We start from the raw sequence: 15,165 nt of genomic DNA on the forward strand, positions 1-15,165 counted from the left end.
CTCTGTAGCGACCAAGACCAAACCCATCTTTCCCTCCCAATCCAGCTCTCCTGAGTTCCTGCCTCCAAAGGCACCAAACATCGAGGCTTAAACCTCCAGTCAGCCTGGTCCGTCCTCTCTCCGCTTGTGTATTTAGCCACCAACTCCTATCAGTTTTTCCATCCAATGGTCACGGTTTCCCAGGCCCAACCATGCCCTAGACTCTCATGCCTGGATTACTTCAGCCCTGTAAGCTCCCAGCCTCCAGGCTCTCCTTTCAACAGGTCATCCTGCTAGCTTCTTCTCCCAAGAGCCCAGCTCTGACCTGGCCACTCTCCTACTCTGCAACCTAATGGGCTCCCCACTGCCCACTGCCCAGGGCAGACGTCAGACTGTTTTCCACCTCCACACTCTAGACCCAGCCTGGCTTGAAGCTGCAAATTCCTATTACTCATCAAGATGGAGGTCAAACACCACCTCCCATGAAGCCTTCGCTCCCTGACCTCTCACCAACCCCCTACCACCCAATGGTTTCGTTAAATTAAGTGGCCCCCAGAGCATTTCCCATACCTTCTTGGCAGCACATAACTCTGTCTCCCCCATTCAACTGGAGCTACACCGCACTGGGGTCCTTTAGGTCTCAGTATCCCCACTGCTGTGTGGTATGGGCTACTGAATATTCTTGCAACACCTAGATAAGAAGTCCTGCTTCCCAACTCAACAGGGTGAAGACCTCTGACTGCACCCCCTCCTCTGGTATCCCCGTAGTGAGGACACAGAACTGAGCACACACCTGCGACCCAGCAGACTGGCTGACTGGCAACCCACCTTGCCCCAGGGCAGAAACCACACGGCCAGGAACCAAGACCCAGAGATGTGAGAAGGGAAAATGAACTCTGCCTGAGAGTGGAGGCATTCTGGCCTCAAGGAGCACTTAGTTCTCCCATGCCAAGCTCCCGTGAGGGCATCCAAGCTCACTTGAGAGAAGGGCTATGTGCCATCTCCTGCTTCCTTCTCCTGGCCTGCAAAGTCTTGGCGCTCGCCTGTTTTGACCCTGGGCCACCACATCTACATCCCACCCCCACTTCCTAGTCCTACTTCCCTTTCCTTTTGCTGAGGCCAAATATAAACTCCCGTGCAGGAAATGCCTTGGAGGAGCCTGGCCCCACCCTGAGATCCAGAGAAAATTGTCTCTGACAGAAAGGAAATGGGCTTGAGGGAAGTAGCCTCCTCAGGTGGGGCCTGCTCTCCCTCTGGAAGCCAGCAGACACAAGCCCGCCACGGAGCCCCACAGCAGCCAAAGGGAGGGCCAGGACGAGGAGCACAAAGGAGAGGGTCGGGGCAGGGGTGATGACAGGCATGCTCAGGCCATGATGGGGTGAAGGGAAGGAGAACCCAAAACAGTGGTCTAATGGCTGTGTTAAGACCACTGAGCATAGAGGTTCTGGGGTACAGTGAGTGGGAAGAGTAACAGGCTAACGATCTGAAGACTTGGCTTTTAGCCCTGGCTCTGCTACTTCTCAACTGTGGCTGTGATCCTTATTGACAACAATATTTATGATACTAAATGTAATTATTAAGAATAATTCATAATAGACACTAATATTTACTGAGCACTTACTATGTGCCAGACCCTGGGCTAAGGACCTTACACAGATCATACTGTATAAGACAACTTCTCTATGCCTCAGTCTCCTCATCTGTCAAATAGCGTTACGATCATAGTACCGACAACATGAGGTATCTCATAAAATGAGATAATAATAATAACAGGCAAAGGGTACAAGTCATCATTATGTCCCAGGCATTACTTTAGGTACTTTTTAGATGATTTATGTTACTGAATCTTCACAACAACCCTGTGAGGTAAATGCTCTGACAATATCTCTATTTGACCAATGAGAAAACTGAGGCCCACAGCTATCAGGTAATTTGCCCAAGATCAGCAGTGAAGAAGTGGTGGGCCAAGATGTACATCTAGGCAGTCTGGCTCCAGAGTCAGAGCCACTAAGTTAGAATCCTCCTCATTAAATAGGAGAAATCGCCTAGGCTATAGACACAAAAAACATATACCAGGGCTTTTGCAGTATGAACCCTTAACCTGAAGTAAGTTCAGAGTAGTGGAGAAAGCACCTAATCATCCCATATCTCTTTGGTCTCCACAACAGCCTTGTCCAAAGCATTTGTGCCTGCCGCACAAATGGGGAAACTAAGGCTATGGAAAGGCCAAGTGGCTTCTACTGGACTACAGATGGAGCCAGGAGCCTGCCTAAATACCCACCGCCCTCCTGTTGATCTGTTCCCATGTCAGCCTCCCCAGGCTCTCCCCTCCAAATCCACTCCCCCTTGGTTTTGTACTTATTCAACCACTATTACCTGAGCACATACTCCACACCAGGCCCTATGGTAGGCACCAAGGTCTGAAAACTGAACAAATGTTGAACTCTCCTGGAGTACTTGGCCAGAGCTGCTACCACACCCATCCTTCTCAAGGAGGCAGAGGCTAAGATGGAATGTCCTTTGAAGCACCCCCTGGAGCTTGTTTGGAGGCAAGTAACAGAGAATGAGCTCAAAAGCAATGGAGCTGGCAACTGGTACAGCCTGAGGGAAGGACGCCTGCAGCACCCAAGAGCCCTGAGGTGGGAACATTGTGGGGAGGACTAGAGTTTCCAGACAAAAGCCCACCACACACATACCCAATTTTAGCATGGGCCACACCAGCTGGAGGGCTCACAAAAGTGAATCCAGACAGCCTCCCGCCTGCCCCTAACCTTCTAAATAATGCAACCTGGTTGTGGAGATAGCTCATTAAAATGTCTCTTCTCCCCTGATGCCACCCAGCAGCCTGCTCTGTGCCCTCAGTGCTGGAAAGCGCTAACGAGGCAGGCCTGCTGCTGACATCGGAACAACCCCCAAATCCCTCCTGCACACACTCCCCCACCCCAGTGAAGCTCTGCTTTAGAGCATGGATACCCAGCCCCCAGTGTTTTCTTTGCTCTCCATCTGTCCACCTCGGGGGTCTGGGAGCAGGCAAGGGCCTGGGGACTGTCACTGCAACAGCAGTGACTGATTGCTGGTGGGTGCGGGGAGCAGTCAGGGGTAGAAGGGAGACCCAAGCTTCAGGTCGTGCCTCCCAGCCAGGCATGTGGGAAAGGGAAGGGGGAAGCATGACACAGTCACTAAGGGTGTGGGTGGTGGACTCAGACTGCCTGTGTCCTGATCCCAGCTCCATCATTCCCGAGCTGCTGGAGTGACCTTGAGGAAGTTCTTCTTTTAACCTCTCCTTGCCTCGGTTTCTTCATACATAAAATGGGGGTGACGACAGCAGTACCTACTTTGCTGAATTGTCATGGGAGCTAAGTAAATTCAAATGTGTGAAAAATTGAGAAGAGTTCACTATTATTCTTGGTGTTATCATCATTACTACAGCCTCTTGCAGTGTCATAAATGCCACTAAGGAGGCCAGAGGAAGGGAACCCTGTAGGCGGGCATGGCCAGGAAGAGCTTTTCGGGAGGCGGTGGAATCTGAAGTGACAGAAAAGTCCAGACCTATGCCCAGGAGGTGGCAGGTTTGTGCACAGCATGTCCCCAGGTCAGTGAGAAACAGTAAAGTGACAAGGTGGCAGAAAGTACTACTAAAAAACAATAACAGTGAGAGTACTACTTATATTATTGGATTTCATATTCAGCAACCCATGAGGTAAGTACATATCTCCATTTTATAGCTGACAAAATGGAGGCTCACAGAGATTACGTAATTTGCCCAAAGTCACCCAATGCTGCATTATACCAGAGTCCCCAGTCTTCACCATGACACTCTCCTGCCCCAGGCTCCGGGGGGTGTTTTGCTTCGGCTCCACTCTGGCCACTTTCCCACATGCCCCTCTTTGTTGTTCCCATTTAGAAGGCCCTACTCAGGTGAGGGCAGCTCAGACCAGATGTTTGGGGCAAGGTGCTTCCCAAGCTCGCTGCCCCTGTCCCTCCTGACTTGACTTCAGCCTGGAGCAGAAAAGCTGGCTGCAAGTGCCTATCTCACACCTCAGACAGGCCTGCCTTTGGCCAGTCCAGATAAAGGACAGGAAATCCTCGGGCACCTCCCCTGGAGGTCACTCCCTCTACCATGGGAACAGAGTTGCAGCTTGGGCAGAGGTTCCTCTGTGGTGGGGAAGCTGCCAAGTCAGCCCCAGCCGCCCTGGCTGCCGAGTGTGGTTTGGGGGAAACAGGGAGGGCTGAGCGTCAGAGACCTGGGTTCCAAATCCTCCCTCCCTGGAGACTGTGTCCTTCCTCTCTCTGGGCCTCAGGTGGGGATCAGCCAGGATCGCACTGGGGGGATCACACTGTCTATCTGACTGGGCTCCTCTGAGAACAGAATGGGATCGTGGAACTGAAAGTGCCTTGGAAACTTTAAAGAAGTGGGAGGACGTGTCAATGTCATCGTCATCAACTGCTAGAGGCGTGGCTGAGTTGGTGTTTCTCCCCGTCTGATTCACCCTTCTAGGCCCCACTGTGGGCATGGCTCAGACTCATTTCCAGCTTCGATGCTCCTTAAAATATCCCCTTCCTCCACCCCCCGACCAGCTCAAGAGGCAAAAGCAAGTCACAGGAAAGCGGGCTATACGGGCACCCCACACACAGTACAATGCAGTCGGCCCATCCCAGTGAGCACCTCCTCCCCTCAGGCTTGCCCTCTGCTGTGGGAGCACTGAGAAGAAGGCCCTACCCTCCCAGGGCACCACAGTCATGGGAGCTGGCTGGACCGGAATGACAAACAAATCAGAGAGAACCGTATGAGGTGTTTGGACCCAGGACTCCTGGGGTTCAGAATCTACCTGAGATTCTGGAGTCAACCAGGAAAAGGTAATGGAGAAGTCTTCTGGAAAAGTTCAGGCTACAGAAAAACAGAGGAGAGTGAGGAACTTCCAGAGCCCCATTTCGTGCCCCAGAGCCACAAACGGTAGCATGTGCAAAGGACAGTAATGAGGCTGGGAAGGGGACTGGTCCCTGGTCCCCTGAGGGTCACTTGGAGGAGCTGAGGCTGTTTGGCCTGGGGAAAACACAGGGGAACTTGGGCTCTGTCCTCAGACACCTACAGATCAGAGAGAACAGATAGGATCTAAGTGGTCCCGGGGGGCAGAGCTGGGACTCAAGGGTAAAAGCCATAGGGAGACAGAGATCAGCTCAACATCAGAAAAAACTTTTGGAGATTACAGGGATGTAAGCAACCACCTTGAAACATTGCACTCCCAGTTATTGAAGATGGGTGACAGGAGCTGCACAAGTACTTGGAGGGGGAAGACCCGAGCTTCAGAAAGAGAGTCAGACCCACTGCCCTCTAAAGGTTCTTCTTCCCCAAGCTCTGTCTGCTTCCCACCTCTGGGGTATTGTGGGAGAAGCATAAAGGTGACTGGAGCTGGCTAGGCCCTCGGCTGATTCCCACAGAGACCTGGGATCTCAGGAGCACCTTGGGCTGGTACTACCCAGGGGGAGCAGGTCACTCATTAACTTGTGGCTGAATGGGTCAGAGGGTGGCCACCTGAGACAGATGGAAACATGAGGAGGGGCGAGAGAGCAAACTGCACAAAAGCCCATGCTCAAGGAAAACCCAAGCTCTGGCAGCTCAAGGCCCCGGCAGCCCTAACTGACCAGCCGGCTAAGAGTATTTAGTGATTGGCCCTGGCAGAATTTGAAGCCAGCTCACCTTTGCCTTGTGGATAAGAAAATGCTCTTGACTGGAAACGCATACTCTCATGGCTAAAAGGAAGCCTGGGAGACCACTGAGTCCATGCCATGGGCCCTGCATTTTAAAGATCTAGGTCCAGAGAAAGCAAATGTCTTCTCTGAAGTCACTCATGGAGAGGTAGCTATAGAGAGACACAACCAGAAGCCAGGTTTCCTGACCCTATCGTAGGCCCACAGGGTTCACTAAATGTTGTTTCCTTCCCGTCTCACTGAAACTGCAGAAAGCCTCTTGTGGTCTAGAGCTTTCTAAATTGGACCTGGGTCCTAGCTTGACCCTTCCCAACTCCCACTGCTTGTCAAGATACAGGTTCTCTGAGGAAGGTCTCCTCCTCCACTATGGAGGTCTCAGGCCTCATGTCCCAACCTGGTGTGAAGGGACCTACAGTGGACTGAAAACACACACACACAGCTCCACCCCAAAACCCAGTAATGGCAAACCCTTTGGGTGGGCATTTCTTGCTCTTTTAGACTTTCAGATTGAGATGAGGGAGTCAGCTGCTCCTGGAAACACCCCAACCCCCTTATGACTCCGATGCCTAAAAAAACCCCAAAAAACTCCTACCCCACTGTCCATCGGAATCCCTATTAACTCAACTCCCTGCCCCTCTCTGTAATACCACCCAAGTTGCATATGTGTCCTTCAAGCAATGTGAATGACTACTTCTGTTTGCTCAAGTGAAAACAGAGGAGCAGAAGTTTAATTGGCCCCAGAAGTTCCCATGACTGAATGTTCATTAATGTCCCCTTGGGGGAAGGTAAGGGCTCAGAAATGGGGTCCCTTTAAGGCCTGGGGTGGACAAAGAGTTAGTTAATGGCCATCCCTAGAGGTGACTTTCCAAAGTGGTTATTATGTGGCTCAATCATTAACCAAGCAGTGGCAGGACCCCAGGCTTGTTGGAAAGGAGCCACTCCTTTCCCAAGGACAGCCCAAGAGCAGGAGACTCTGGGGCAGCAAGGCCTGGATGAGGGAAGCTCTCTCTCAGCTCCACACAGGGGTGGAGGAAGGCTGGCCCGGATATGGAGGAAGTCAGCACACCCTTACTGGAGTGGGAGGGAAAAGCGAGACAGTGAGGGTTTTTATCATGAATGAGAGAGGAAGCTCCAAGCTGGGTCATGGTGATTAGATGACAAGCTGGGAAAGACGCTCATCCTGAATGCATCCTGTTTTGCTCTGAAATGGAACTGGCCTCAGGGGCCAGGGGCAGGGGAGGGGCCAGGAGGCAAGCAGCCTCCCAGGAATTCTCCCAGGCCTGCCGACCTCAAGATCCTGGGTGGCCCTGGAACTGGGGAGGCCAGCAAGAGACTCAGAACTCTCATTTACTACTAGAGAACCAAAGCACGCATGTACTTTCCACAAGTCAGCCTTGGGAGCCCGAGCCCCAGAGCCAGAGCTTCAGAGATGGCAGCAGGCACTGTAAAACATGGGGATAGGGCTCCATAATCCCTCCAGCTCAGACCTTTCCTGGGCCTCTCTTTCAAGGTTCAGCTCAAATGTCACTGCCTCTGTCAGTCCCTTCCCCTCAGTCAAAAGCCACTGCTCCCTGGTCAGGCCTCCCAGGGCAAAATATCCTCCTTAACAATTGGAAATATGAACACTGTTAGGATATTTGATGATATTAAGGGACTGTTTTAAAGTGTGATAGTGGTGCAGTGTCTATCATTTAAGTCCCTATCACATATATATATATAATATATACATATATATTATATATATGACTATTTATAGATAAATCAAAAGGTGTCTGGGATTCATGTCAAAATAACAAGAAAGAGAATGAAGTAGATGAAGGCATATACAGGGAAGGATTGGCCATGGGCTAACGGCTGTTGAAGGTGGGTGACGAGCACATGGGACCTTATTACATTAATCATCTCTACTTTTATGTATGTTCGAAATTCTCCATAATAATTTTTTAAAGCCCTCACTGAGGTAAAGACTTAGTGTGTCATGTATCATTCATGCCACTAACCCCCATCTACTAGATGGTAGGTTCCCTGAAGGTGGGGGTTACACTTTGTGTCCTCCACAAGACCTAGTACCAAGAACTTAATGACTAATAATTTATATAGCACTTGGTAGTTCACCAAGCACTTAGCCATGGATCCTCTTGTTTAATCCAGTAAAGTGGAAAAAAACGGGGAAAAATTAAGAGTCTGAGAGATTGAGTGGAGCAGCAGAGCCTGGATTTAAACCTCCATGAGTCCTGCTCCCAGTCCCCAGTTCTTGGCCCCACACCATGCTGGACTCCTGAGGAACTTAACCTCCAGTTCTGCAGTCCCTGAGAGGTCTCGGGTAAATAGGGACAGCAACAGTGGGCATGCAAGTTCCCAAGGTGGCAGGCTGGGCAAGAGGAGACTCAACACACAAACACAGCACTTCAGACTGGTGACAAGGGCCCAGACTGGTGCCTCCTGTCCACTGATTCAAATTTACTAGGACCCGCTCCCCCTTAATATACACACATAAACCAAGGCCCCGGGTCACAGATGAATAAAGCTGTAATAAACACTTGACACCAATAACTGTGTTTCCAGCCCTGTGCTCAACTCCTCTGTTTAGGGTTGCAGGGTGGGGGAGTTCACACATCCCATCCTAGAGCCCTTGCATCTTTCAGATCCCCTATCTTTACTTTATCTGATAACAGCCTTCCAAAGGCCCAGGGCCATGGCACTTCATCTTACCCAAACTGGGAGTCCAAGAAAAAAGTTCTCCTTATCCTATTCAAGCCAGAGGCAACTCCTTCTTCCAGTGAGAGACCCTATGCCCCACCTTCCCCAAGAAGGTGGAGGCACAGCCTGCCTTTGTTAAACCTGTCATCTGTTGAAACTGAACTTTCCAAGGCTGGAACAGGGAGCTCCAGGAGTCTCCGGGCAGAAAAGCACTGACTGCTGCCACAGCAGCCCCATTAAAGACTCGATCCTCTAAGGGAGGCCTTCCGGACTTTCTTGCTTTTGTGTTGCTGCTGTTATCCCTATACCCGGCTCCAGGGGTCCTCTGTTCCCCCTCCAATCTACAGCAATCCCGCTACTGGGCATATACCCTGAGAAAACCAAAATTCAAAAAGAGTCATGTACCAAAATGTTCATTGCAGCTCTATTTACAATAGCCCGGAGATGGAAACAACCTAAGTGCCCATCTCGGATGAATGGATAAAGAAGATGTGGCACATATATACAATGGAATATTACTCAGCCATAAAAAGAAACGAAATTGAGCTATTTGTAATGAGGTGGATAGACCTAGAGTCTGTCATACACAGTGAAGTAAGTCAGAAAGAGAAAGACAAATACCGTATGCTAACACATATATATGGAATTTAAGAAGAGAAAAAAATGTCATGAAGAACCTAGGGGTAAGACAGGAATAACGACACAGACCTACTGGAGAACGGACTTGAGGATAAGGGGAGGGGGAAGGGTGAGCTGTGACAGGGCGAGAGAGAGTCATGGACATATACACACTAACAAACGTAAGGTAGATAGCTAGTGGGAAGCAGCCGCATGGCACAGGGACATCGCCCGGTGCTTTGTGACCGCCTGGAGGGGTTCGGATAGGGAGGGTGGGAGGGAGGGAGACACAAGAGGGAAGAGATATGGGAACATATGTATATGTATAACTGATTCCCTTTGTTATAAAGCAGAAACTAACACACCATTGTAAAGCAATTATACCCCAATAAAGATGTTTAAAAAAAAAAGAATGGAATTTTTAAACCTCAAGAAGACAGAGAGTGTCAAAGTTTGGACTTCTCTGTGCCACTTCCTTCACTCCTCTGTACAAACTCAGGAAGTGTTGTCTTCTGTCTTCCCCGCAAGACTCATGCCACCCGCCCCCGCCCCAGGACTCACACAGGGTACACAGCCCTTTAGTGCAACTTCGGCCTCTTCTTGCCCTAAACACCTCCAGATATCATCTCCCTCTCCTCTCCAGATCAGGGAGAGGAGCGGCAGATGCACAGAGAGGTTTAGCATACTTCTCCAAGAACTGCTTACGGAGGGGAGAAAAGGCAAGCAAATAGGGGAAACCAGACTCTATCCATGTGGTGTTTTCTAACTACAGAGGTCCAGGGAATAGAAATTCCAAATCCCAAATCCAGAACATAGTTGGACAAAGGCCAAATCCTGGAAATGAGGACCAGCCCAGAATGTCCAGCAGTATGGTAGCTGTAGCTTTAGGGTGAAAGAATCCCCCACCCCTAAAACCATCATTCCCATCACATTCTTTTGGTTCACTCCATCAACCACTCAGAAACCACCTGCAGTCACCACCTTCTCTACGCCCTTGGGCTGCCTGCCCTCTCATTCCCCCGACAAGAACTGTCTCTCTTCTACTCCAGGAGGATGAAAGTGAAGGGAAAATTCAGAGAGCAGTAAGACAGACGGTGGGTGGGGACATCAACCCCTAGAGTGGGAGCAGGAACAGGTCCACAGTAGGAGTCAGGGTTTGAAAATAGCCCTGGGTGTGATTCATCACCGTCTCCTTCGGGGTCGGCAGACGTGGGTGCTCTGAGTGAGATGGAGACATGCCAGGGCCCTCCAGCCCAACCTCTGGGGCCCAGGGCTCTGCATTGGCCCCACAACTCCCCACCAGTCTGGCTGCTGTCCTGCTTGCCCTTCCCAACACCACTAGTTTTCCAGCTGGCTTAGCTGCATAATCACCACAAGGCTCTCCATCTGCAAAGCTCCTGTCGCCCCAAGCATCTCAGAAACAACCCTTTACCTGCCAGTTTAGGAGCCTGGACAAGTCACCAGATGTCAGGGTGGAAGAGACTGGCCCTTTAGATACCGAATTCCAGCCCACCACCCAAGGTGCAGTTGAAAACACTGTGGCCCACAGAAGTAGCATGACTCGCCTAAGGTCACATGAATTAGTGGCTGAGCCCTGGTTCCCTGAGTCGTAACTCAGTACTTTAAAGAGTTTGGGAGAAGAGAAATGGAGAGAACCTCAGACTATCTAATTGGGAAATCCCAAAAACTTCCACTAAAAGGCCTTTGCTCAGAGGTTCTCTAATCTAAACCCATTTTGGACTTCATGGAGAAACTGAGCCCTGGAAGAAGCGACTTATCCAAAGGTTTTCGCTTGATCCCCGCTGCCACCTCAATACCAGGAAAGTCCGGGCGTTTCTCAGAAGGAAGGCAGTGGCCGAGGGGAAAGCCCATGCCGCCCAACCAGGGGCTTCCTGGAAATGCGCTCAAAGCAGAGGAAGGAGGAGAGGAAAGGAAAAGCGGCGTGACCCGACCGCAAAGCCCAAGCCCCGCCACCTCGCCCAGTTCCAGCCCGTCTCCGAAGCCCCTGAGCTACGGCTCCGGGCTCCAGTCAGGCCCGGGGGTAATGGGCGGACAGCCGCCTTCCACCACCCCACTCCCGAGGCTTCCTAGGGAGAAGCGCGGCTGGCGGGCTCCGGGGTTCCCCCAATTTCGGCGACAGCGGCCTCAAATCCTGGGGACGCAAATGGCTCGGCTCGCTCCCTCCGCGTCTCCCGTGGACACCGCGCAGCCGAACCGCTAAGAGCGGGGGCCGGAGCGCGCCGGAGAGGTGAGGCGAGGAGAGGCGAGGCGAGAGAGCCCCGGCCCCCCGCCGGCCCCGACCTCCCCTGGCCGTCGCCCCAACTCCTACCTGGAGGCCGCGTCCGTCGCTTTGGGTTCGAGACCCCGACGCAGCTGCCAGCGGACGGGAGGCACGCGCGGAGCCTGGGGTTGGGCGGGGGTAACGGTGCCAGCCAGAGGAGCAGCTGCCGCGGCCGCTTAGCTGTTGTCAAGCCGCGGGCCACTCTCTGCGCAGGTGGGGAGGGAGCAGCGGCGAGTCGGGTGGCGGGGAAGCCCCGCCCACCTACGGGACCTTCGACCAATGAGGGCGCAGTCCGGCCCACCGAACTCCCCAGAAAGCGGCCCAAATTGTGGTGGGCGGGGCTCTGCCTTCGAGTTCTTCCAATCCTCGCGCTGCTGCCACTTCCTCCGGTCACACCAATGCGGGGGGGCTGGGACAAGGCACAAGCCCAGGGCCAGCAACTAAGGGTGAAGGAACCGGGTGGCCGGGCACGCAGACTAATATCTATTGAGCTCTGTAAGTGACTGGCACCGTGGCGGGGGGGGGGGGGGAATTTAAATACTTACGCCATGTGCACGGGAAGGTTCAGTGGCTTGCTGAGGATAATTTACAGGGAGTTCAGAAGACACAACTTTGGTGAGATCTCCAATTAGTTGGGGCAACCAAGAGAACATTAGATATTTGAGAAGGAAGTTGCCATTCCCACCTTGTTCAGGCCTCAGCATTCTGCAACTCCCCCACTCTCTGTCCCGTGTCCAGACTCTACCTCTGCAGAGAAATGCACGGAAAACTTGGGGCGTTTGCATTAATCATAGTAGGAGAGGGCTCCCAAGAGTTGTGACAGCAAGTACCACCAGAAAGCCTGTTTAAATTCAGTAAGAAACCGCGTGTTAAGATTTGATTTCTCTCTTGCCTTTCCTCACAAGGGTCCAGCACAAGTTCACATTTTGATTTCATTGTTGACTTGGGGACTCCTATTAGCCAGGGATGGAAATACCCAAGACCCCATGCCATCCAATCACCATCCTCCACATTTACAAATACAGAAACTAAGAAGAGATGACTCACTCAAGTTTCCCCAGCAAATCCATGTCAGTAACAATACCTGCACACCGGTGTTCTAACAGATGGGAGATTTCATACCTAACGGATGGGAGAAACGAAGCTGAGATTCCTAGAAAGCAGGGACTGCATCCAACTTGTTGCCTAGGGTACCCAACACTGAGGAGAGCAAAAATTAATGTTTCTTAGGACTACAACTTTCTTAAGGTCGTCCGAGGCAATGGTAGAGCCAGACCTAGCCCCAGGTGACCCCTCTTGTCTGGCCTTCAGTACACTAGGCCAAATTGGAATTCTTCCACCTTCCTTCCCTGCCAGCCCTGATGAGAATCAGAGGAGAAACGGTGAAGCAAGGCTACCTCCAGTGTGTACTCCTCTTTTCCTCTCAATGGCATAACCGCACACAGCTGGCACTTTGCTCCAGATGAGCCATGTCCCCTTGGGTCTTGGATGTGGATGAGGCCTGTATGCCAGAACTCACTCCTGGAAACAAAATCCTACCCAGAGTCCGAAACTTTTATGATGTGTGGGAAGAAACCTTTATGATGGGTCACTCAAGATGACCTTCCTGAGACTGGGTTGCTATATTTGTAAGTATCCCTAAGGCTCTGAGTTGGAGCCCAACTTATCTTGCTTCTGGAAAAGGCTAGAACAATATAAGAGTGTGGGTCCTGCAATGATCCTAGAGCTTCCCTAAGGGCAGGAAACCATGTCAGAGCAGATTCCATCCACCGCATGACACCAAGCACAGTGCCTACAGTAGCTTCTCAATAATGTTTGCTAATGGGTGAATGTATGTTAAAAGATACTCAAGGGACAACCACGAATAAATACAATCAAACGAATGATGAGCAAAAAACCCAATTTACCTTTTGGTATATACATTTAACTGAATCAGATATGATGGGTTCTGAGATACCCAATTCTTTAAAAAAAAAAAAAAGGCAATCAAACCTGAAAACTGCAAAAGAGAAAACTGCAGGAAGTACAAAAACTACAAAGAGTACAAAAACTACAAAAGGAGCAATTGCTATAAATAATGAGAACAAGAGCTTCACAGTGCCTGGCATAGACTAGGCACTCAATAAAAACATCTGGGGCTTCCCTGGTGGCGCAGTGGTTAAGAGTCCGCCTGCCGATGCAGGGGACACGGGTTCGTGCCCCGGTCCGGGAAGATCCCACATGCCGCCGAGCGGCTGGGCCCGTGAGCCATGGCCCTTGAGCCTGCACGTCCGGAGCCTGTGCTCCGCAACGGGAGAGGCCACAACAGTGAGAGGCCCGCGTACCGACAAAAAAAAAAAAAAAAAAAAAAAAATCTGGTAATGAGTGAACACAATAGTCAGCGAAAGCTACAATCCTAATATTTGCCATGCACACTGTGACATTCTGAAATGGCCCAAGCAATGTCTAGGCTATTTCTCTAGGTGTTTTTTGATCTTTCCCGTATCCCATGAGCTTCAGAAAAGCAAGGAGAGCTCAGCCTTGTCAGGAAAACAAAGATAGTTCATCTCCTTCAACCACCAGCAGCCCTTGTTCCCCAAGCCCCCCACCCCCAACCTAAGTCAGAGTCTTGCATAGAACAGATATTCGGTAATGGTGCCTGGAAGATGAGAACATGGTACCTTTTCACAGGTTCCTTTCTGGGCTGCAATTTGAATGACTCTAGAGATAACTGGAGCCTCCAGGTCTTTGCCATCCCTTTTTCCATAAACCCCCCTATTTCCTGTGTGTCCTATAGTGCTGCTGCCGCCCTGGATGTCAGCTCAACCATCAGGCAGAGAAATGTAGAGTCTTCATGGGGGTAGGCTGAGGGCAGGTGAAAAAGCCTCAGTGTGAATGCGTGTGTTTCTATGCCTGAGGCACAGCGCTTCCCTCATTCTACCACTACCACAGCCCAACTGTGTCATACAAAAGGCAGTACAATGGATTCTGGAGCCAGACAACCTGGGTACAAAGTGCAACTCTGCTACTTACTAGCTGTGTGACCTTGGGCAAATTACTTTCCAACTTTCTGTGCCTCAGTCTCCTCATCTGTAATGTGTGGACGATAATCATAGTCCTGACCTTATTCTGCTGCTAAGCAGATCCACTGGACTAAGTGACACTTAGAACAGTGGCTGGCACCTAGACAGTGCTTCTAAGTGTTAGATATGGTGACAGAGGCACTGAGAAATGGTAGAGTGAGCCCTGGATCAGGAAGTAGGAGAGTTGGGTGCTAGTCCCAGTTCTACAGCTTTCTGGCTGTGTCACCCAGGGAAAGTCATTGTGCTGCTCCAACCATCAGTTTCTTCATCTGTAAAATGAGGGGAGAGTACAATCCCTAGTGGGCAAAGTTGAGACAATGGATGTGAGGCTGTACTGTAAAAGGTGACAGGTGACAGGATGGCACTGAAGGTGTTGCAGAGCTAAGCTTTTTGCCAGGGCCAATCAGCTCTTTCCTTCTAGGCAGTGGCAGAGCGAAACTCTATATGCCCTTACCCTGAGCCTCACTCTGAGACACTTGCATCCCAATAAGCACCTATCTGAGGACTTAAAAGTCCCTACACCCCTCCCTGCCCAGGATGGGGGTTCCTCAGGCTGTTGCAGGTAGACCCATAGCCCCACTCCAGAATGGCCCAGGGTAACGTCAGGTAGGAACCCAACAGACTCTTCCACTACTCTTTTCCATGCAGCTGAAGGTGCAGCAGCAAATAATTCCAGGGAACTCAGCTGGGAAGAAAAAAAGAGGAGTAGGAGCTGCGAGGGGAAAATCAATTGCCCTCAGACCAGCCCTGCCCAGCACAAGACCATGGGTGCCCTGACACACGCACTCACACTTGCACACATATTCCTGCAGGCCT

At 51.1% G+C, this 15,165-nt stretch overlaps 1 protein-coding gene across 3 annotated transcripts in view; it reads right to left on the reverse strand.

The window, feature by feature from the left end:
- Positions 1-15,165, reverse strand: part of STARD8 (StAR related lipid transfer domain containing 8) — a 71,887-nt gene that overhangs the window by 21,324 nt on the left and 35,398 nt on the right. Inside the window, exon 1 of one of the 3 annotated variants that reach the window (XM_060137841.1) lies at positions 11,336-11,477. The exons of the other annotated variants lie outside the window; for them this stretch is intronic. The gene's annotated coding sequence lies outside the window, so the exon portion shown is untranslated. Of the gene's footprint in view, positions 1-11,335; positions 11,478-15,165 lie in introns of those variants that run through there. 3 annotated transcript variants of the gene reach the window in all.

The sequence above is a fragment of the Lagenorhynchus albirostris genome, chromosome X (genome assembly GCF_949774975.1).
Source record: "Lagenorhynchus albirostris chromosome X, mLagAlb1.1, whole genome shotgun sequence".
In the NCBI taxonomy this organism is placed as follows: Eukaryota; Metazoa; Chordata; class Mammalia; order Artiodactyla; family Delphinidae; genus Lagenorhynchus; species Lagenorhynchus albirostris.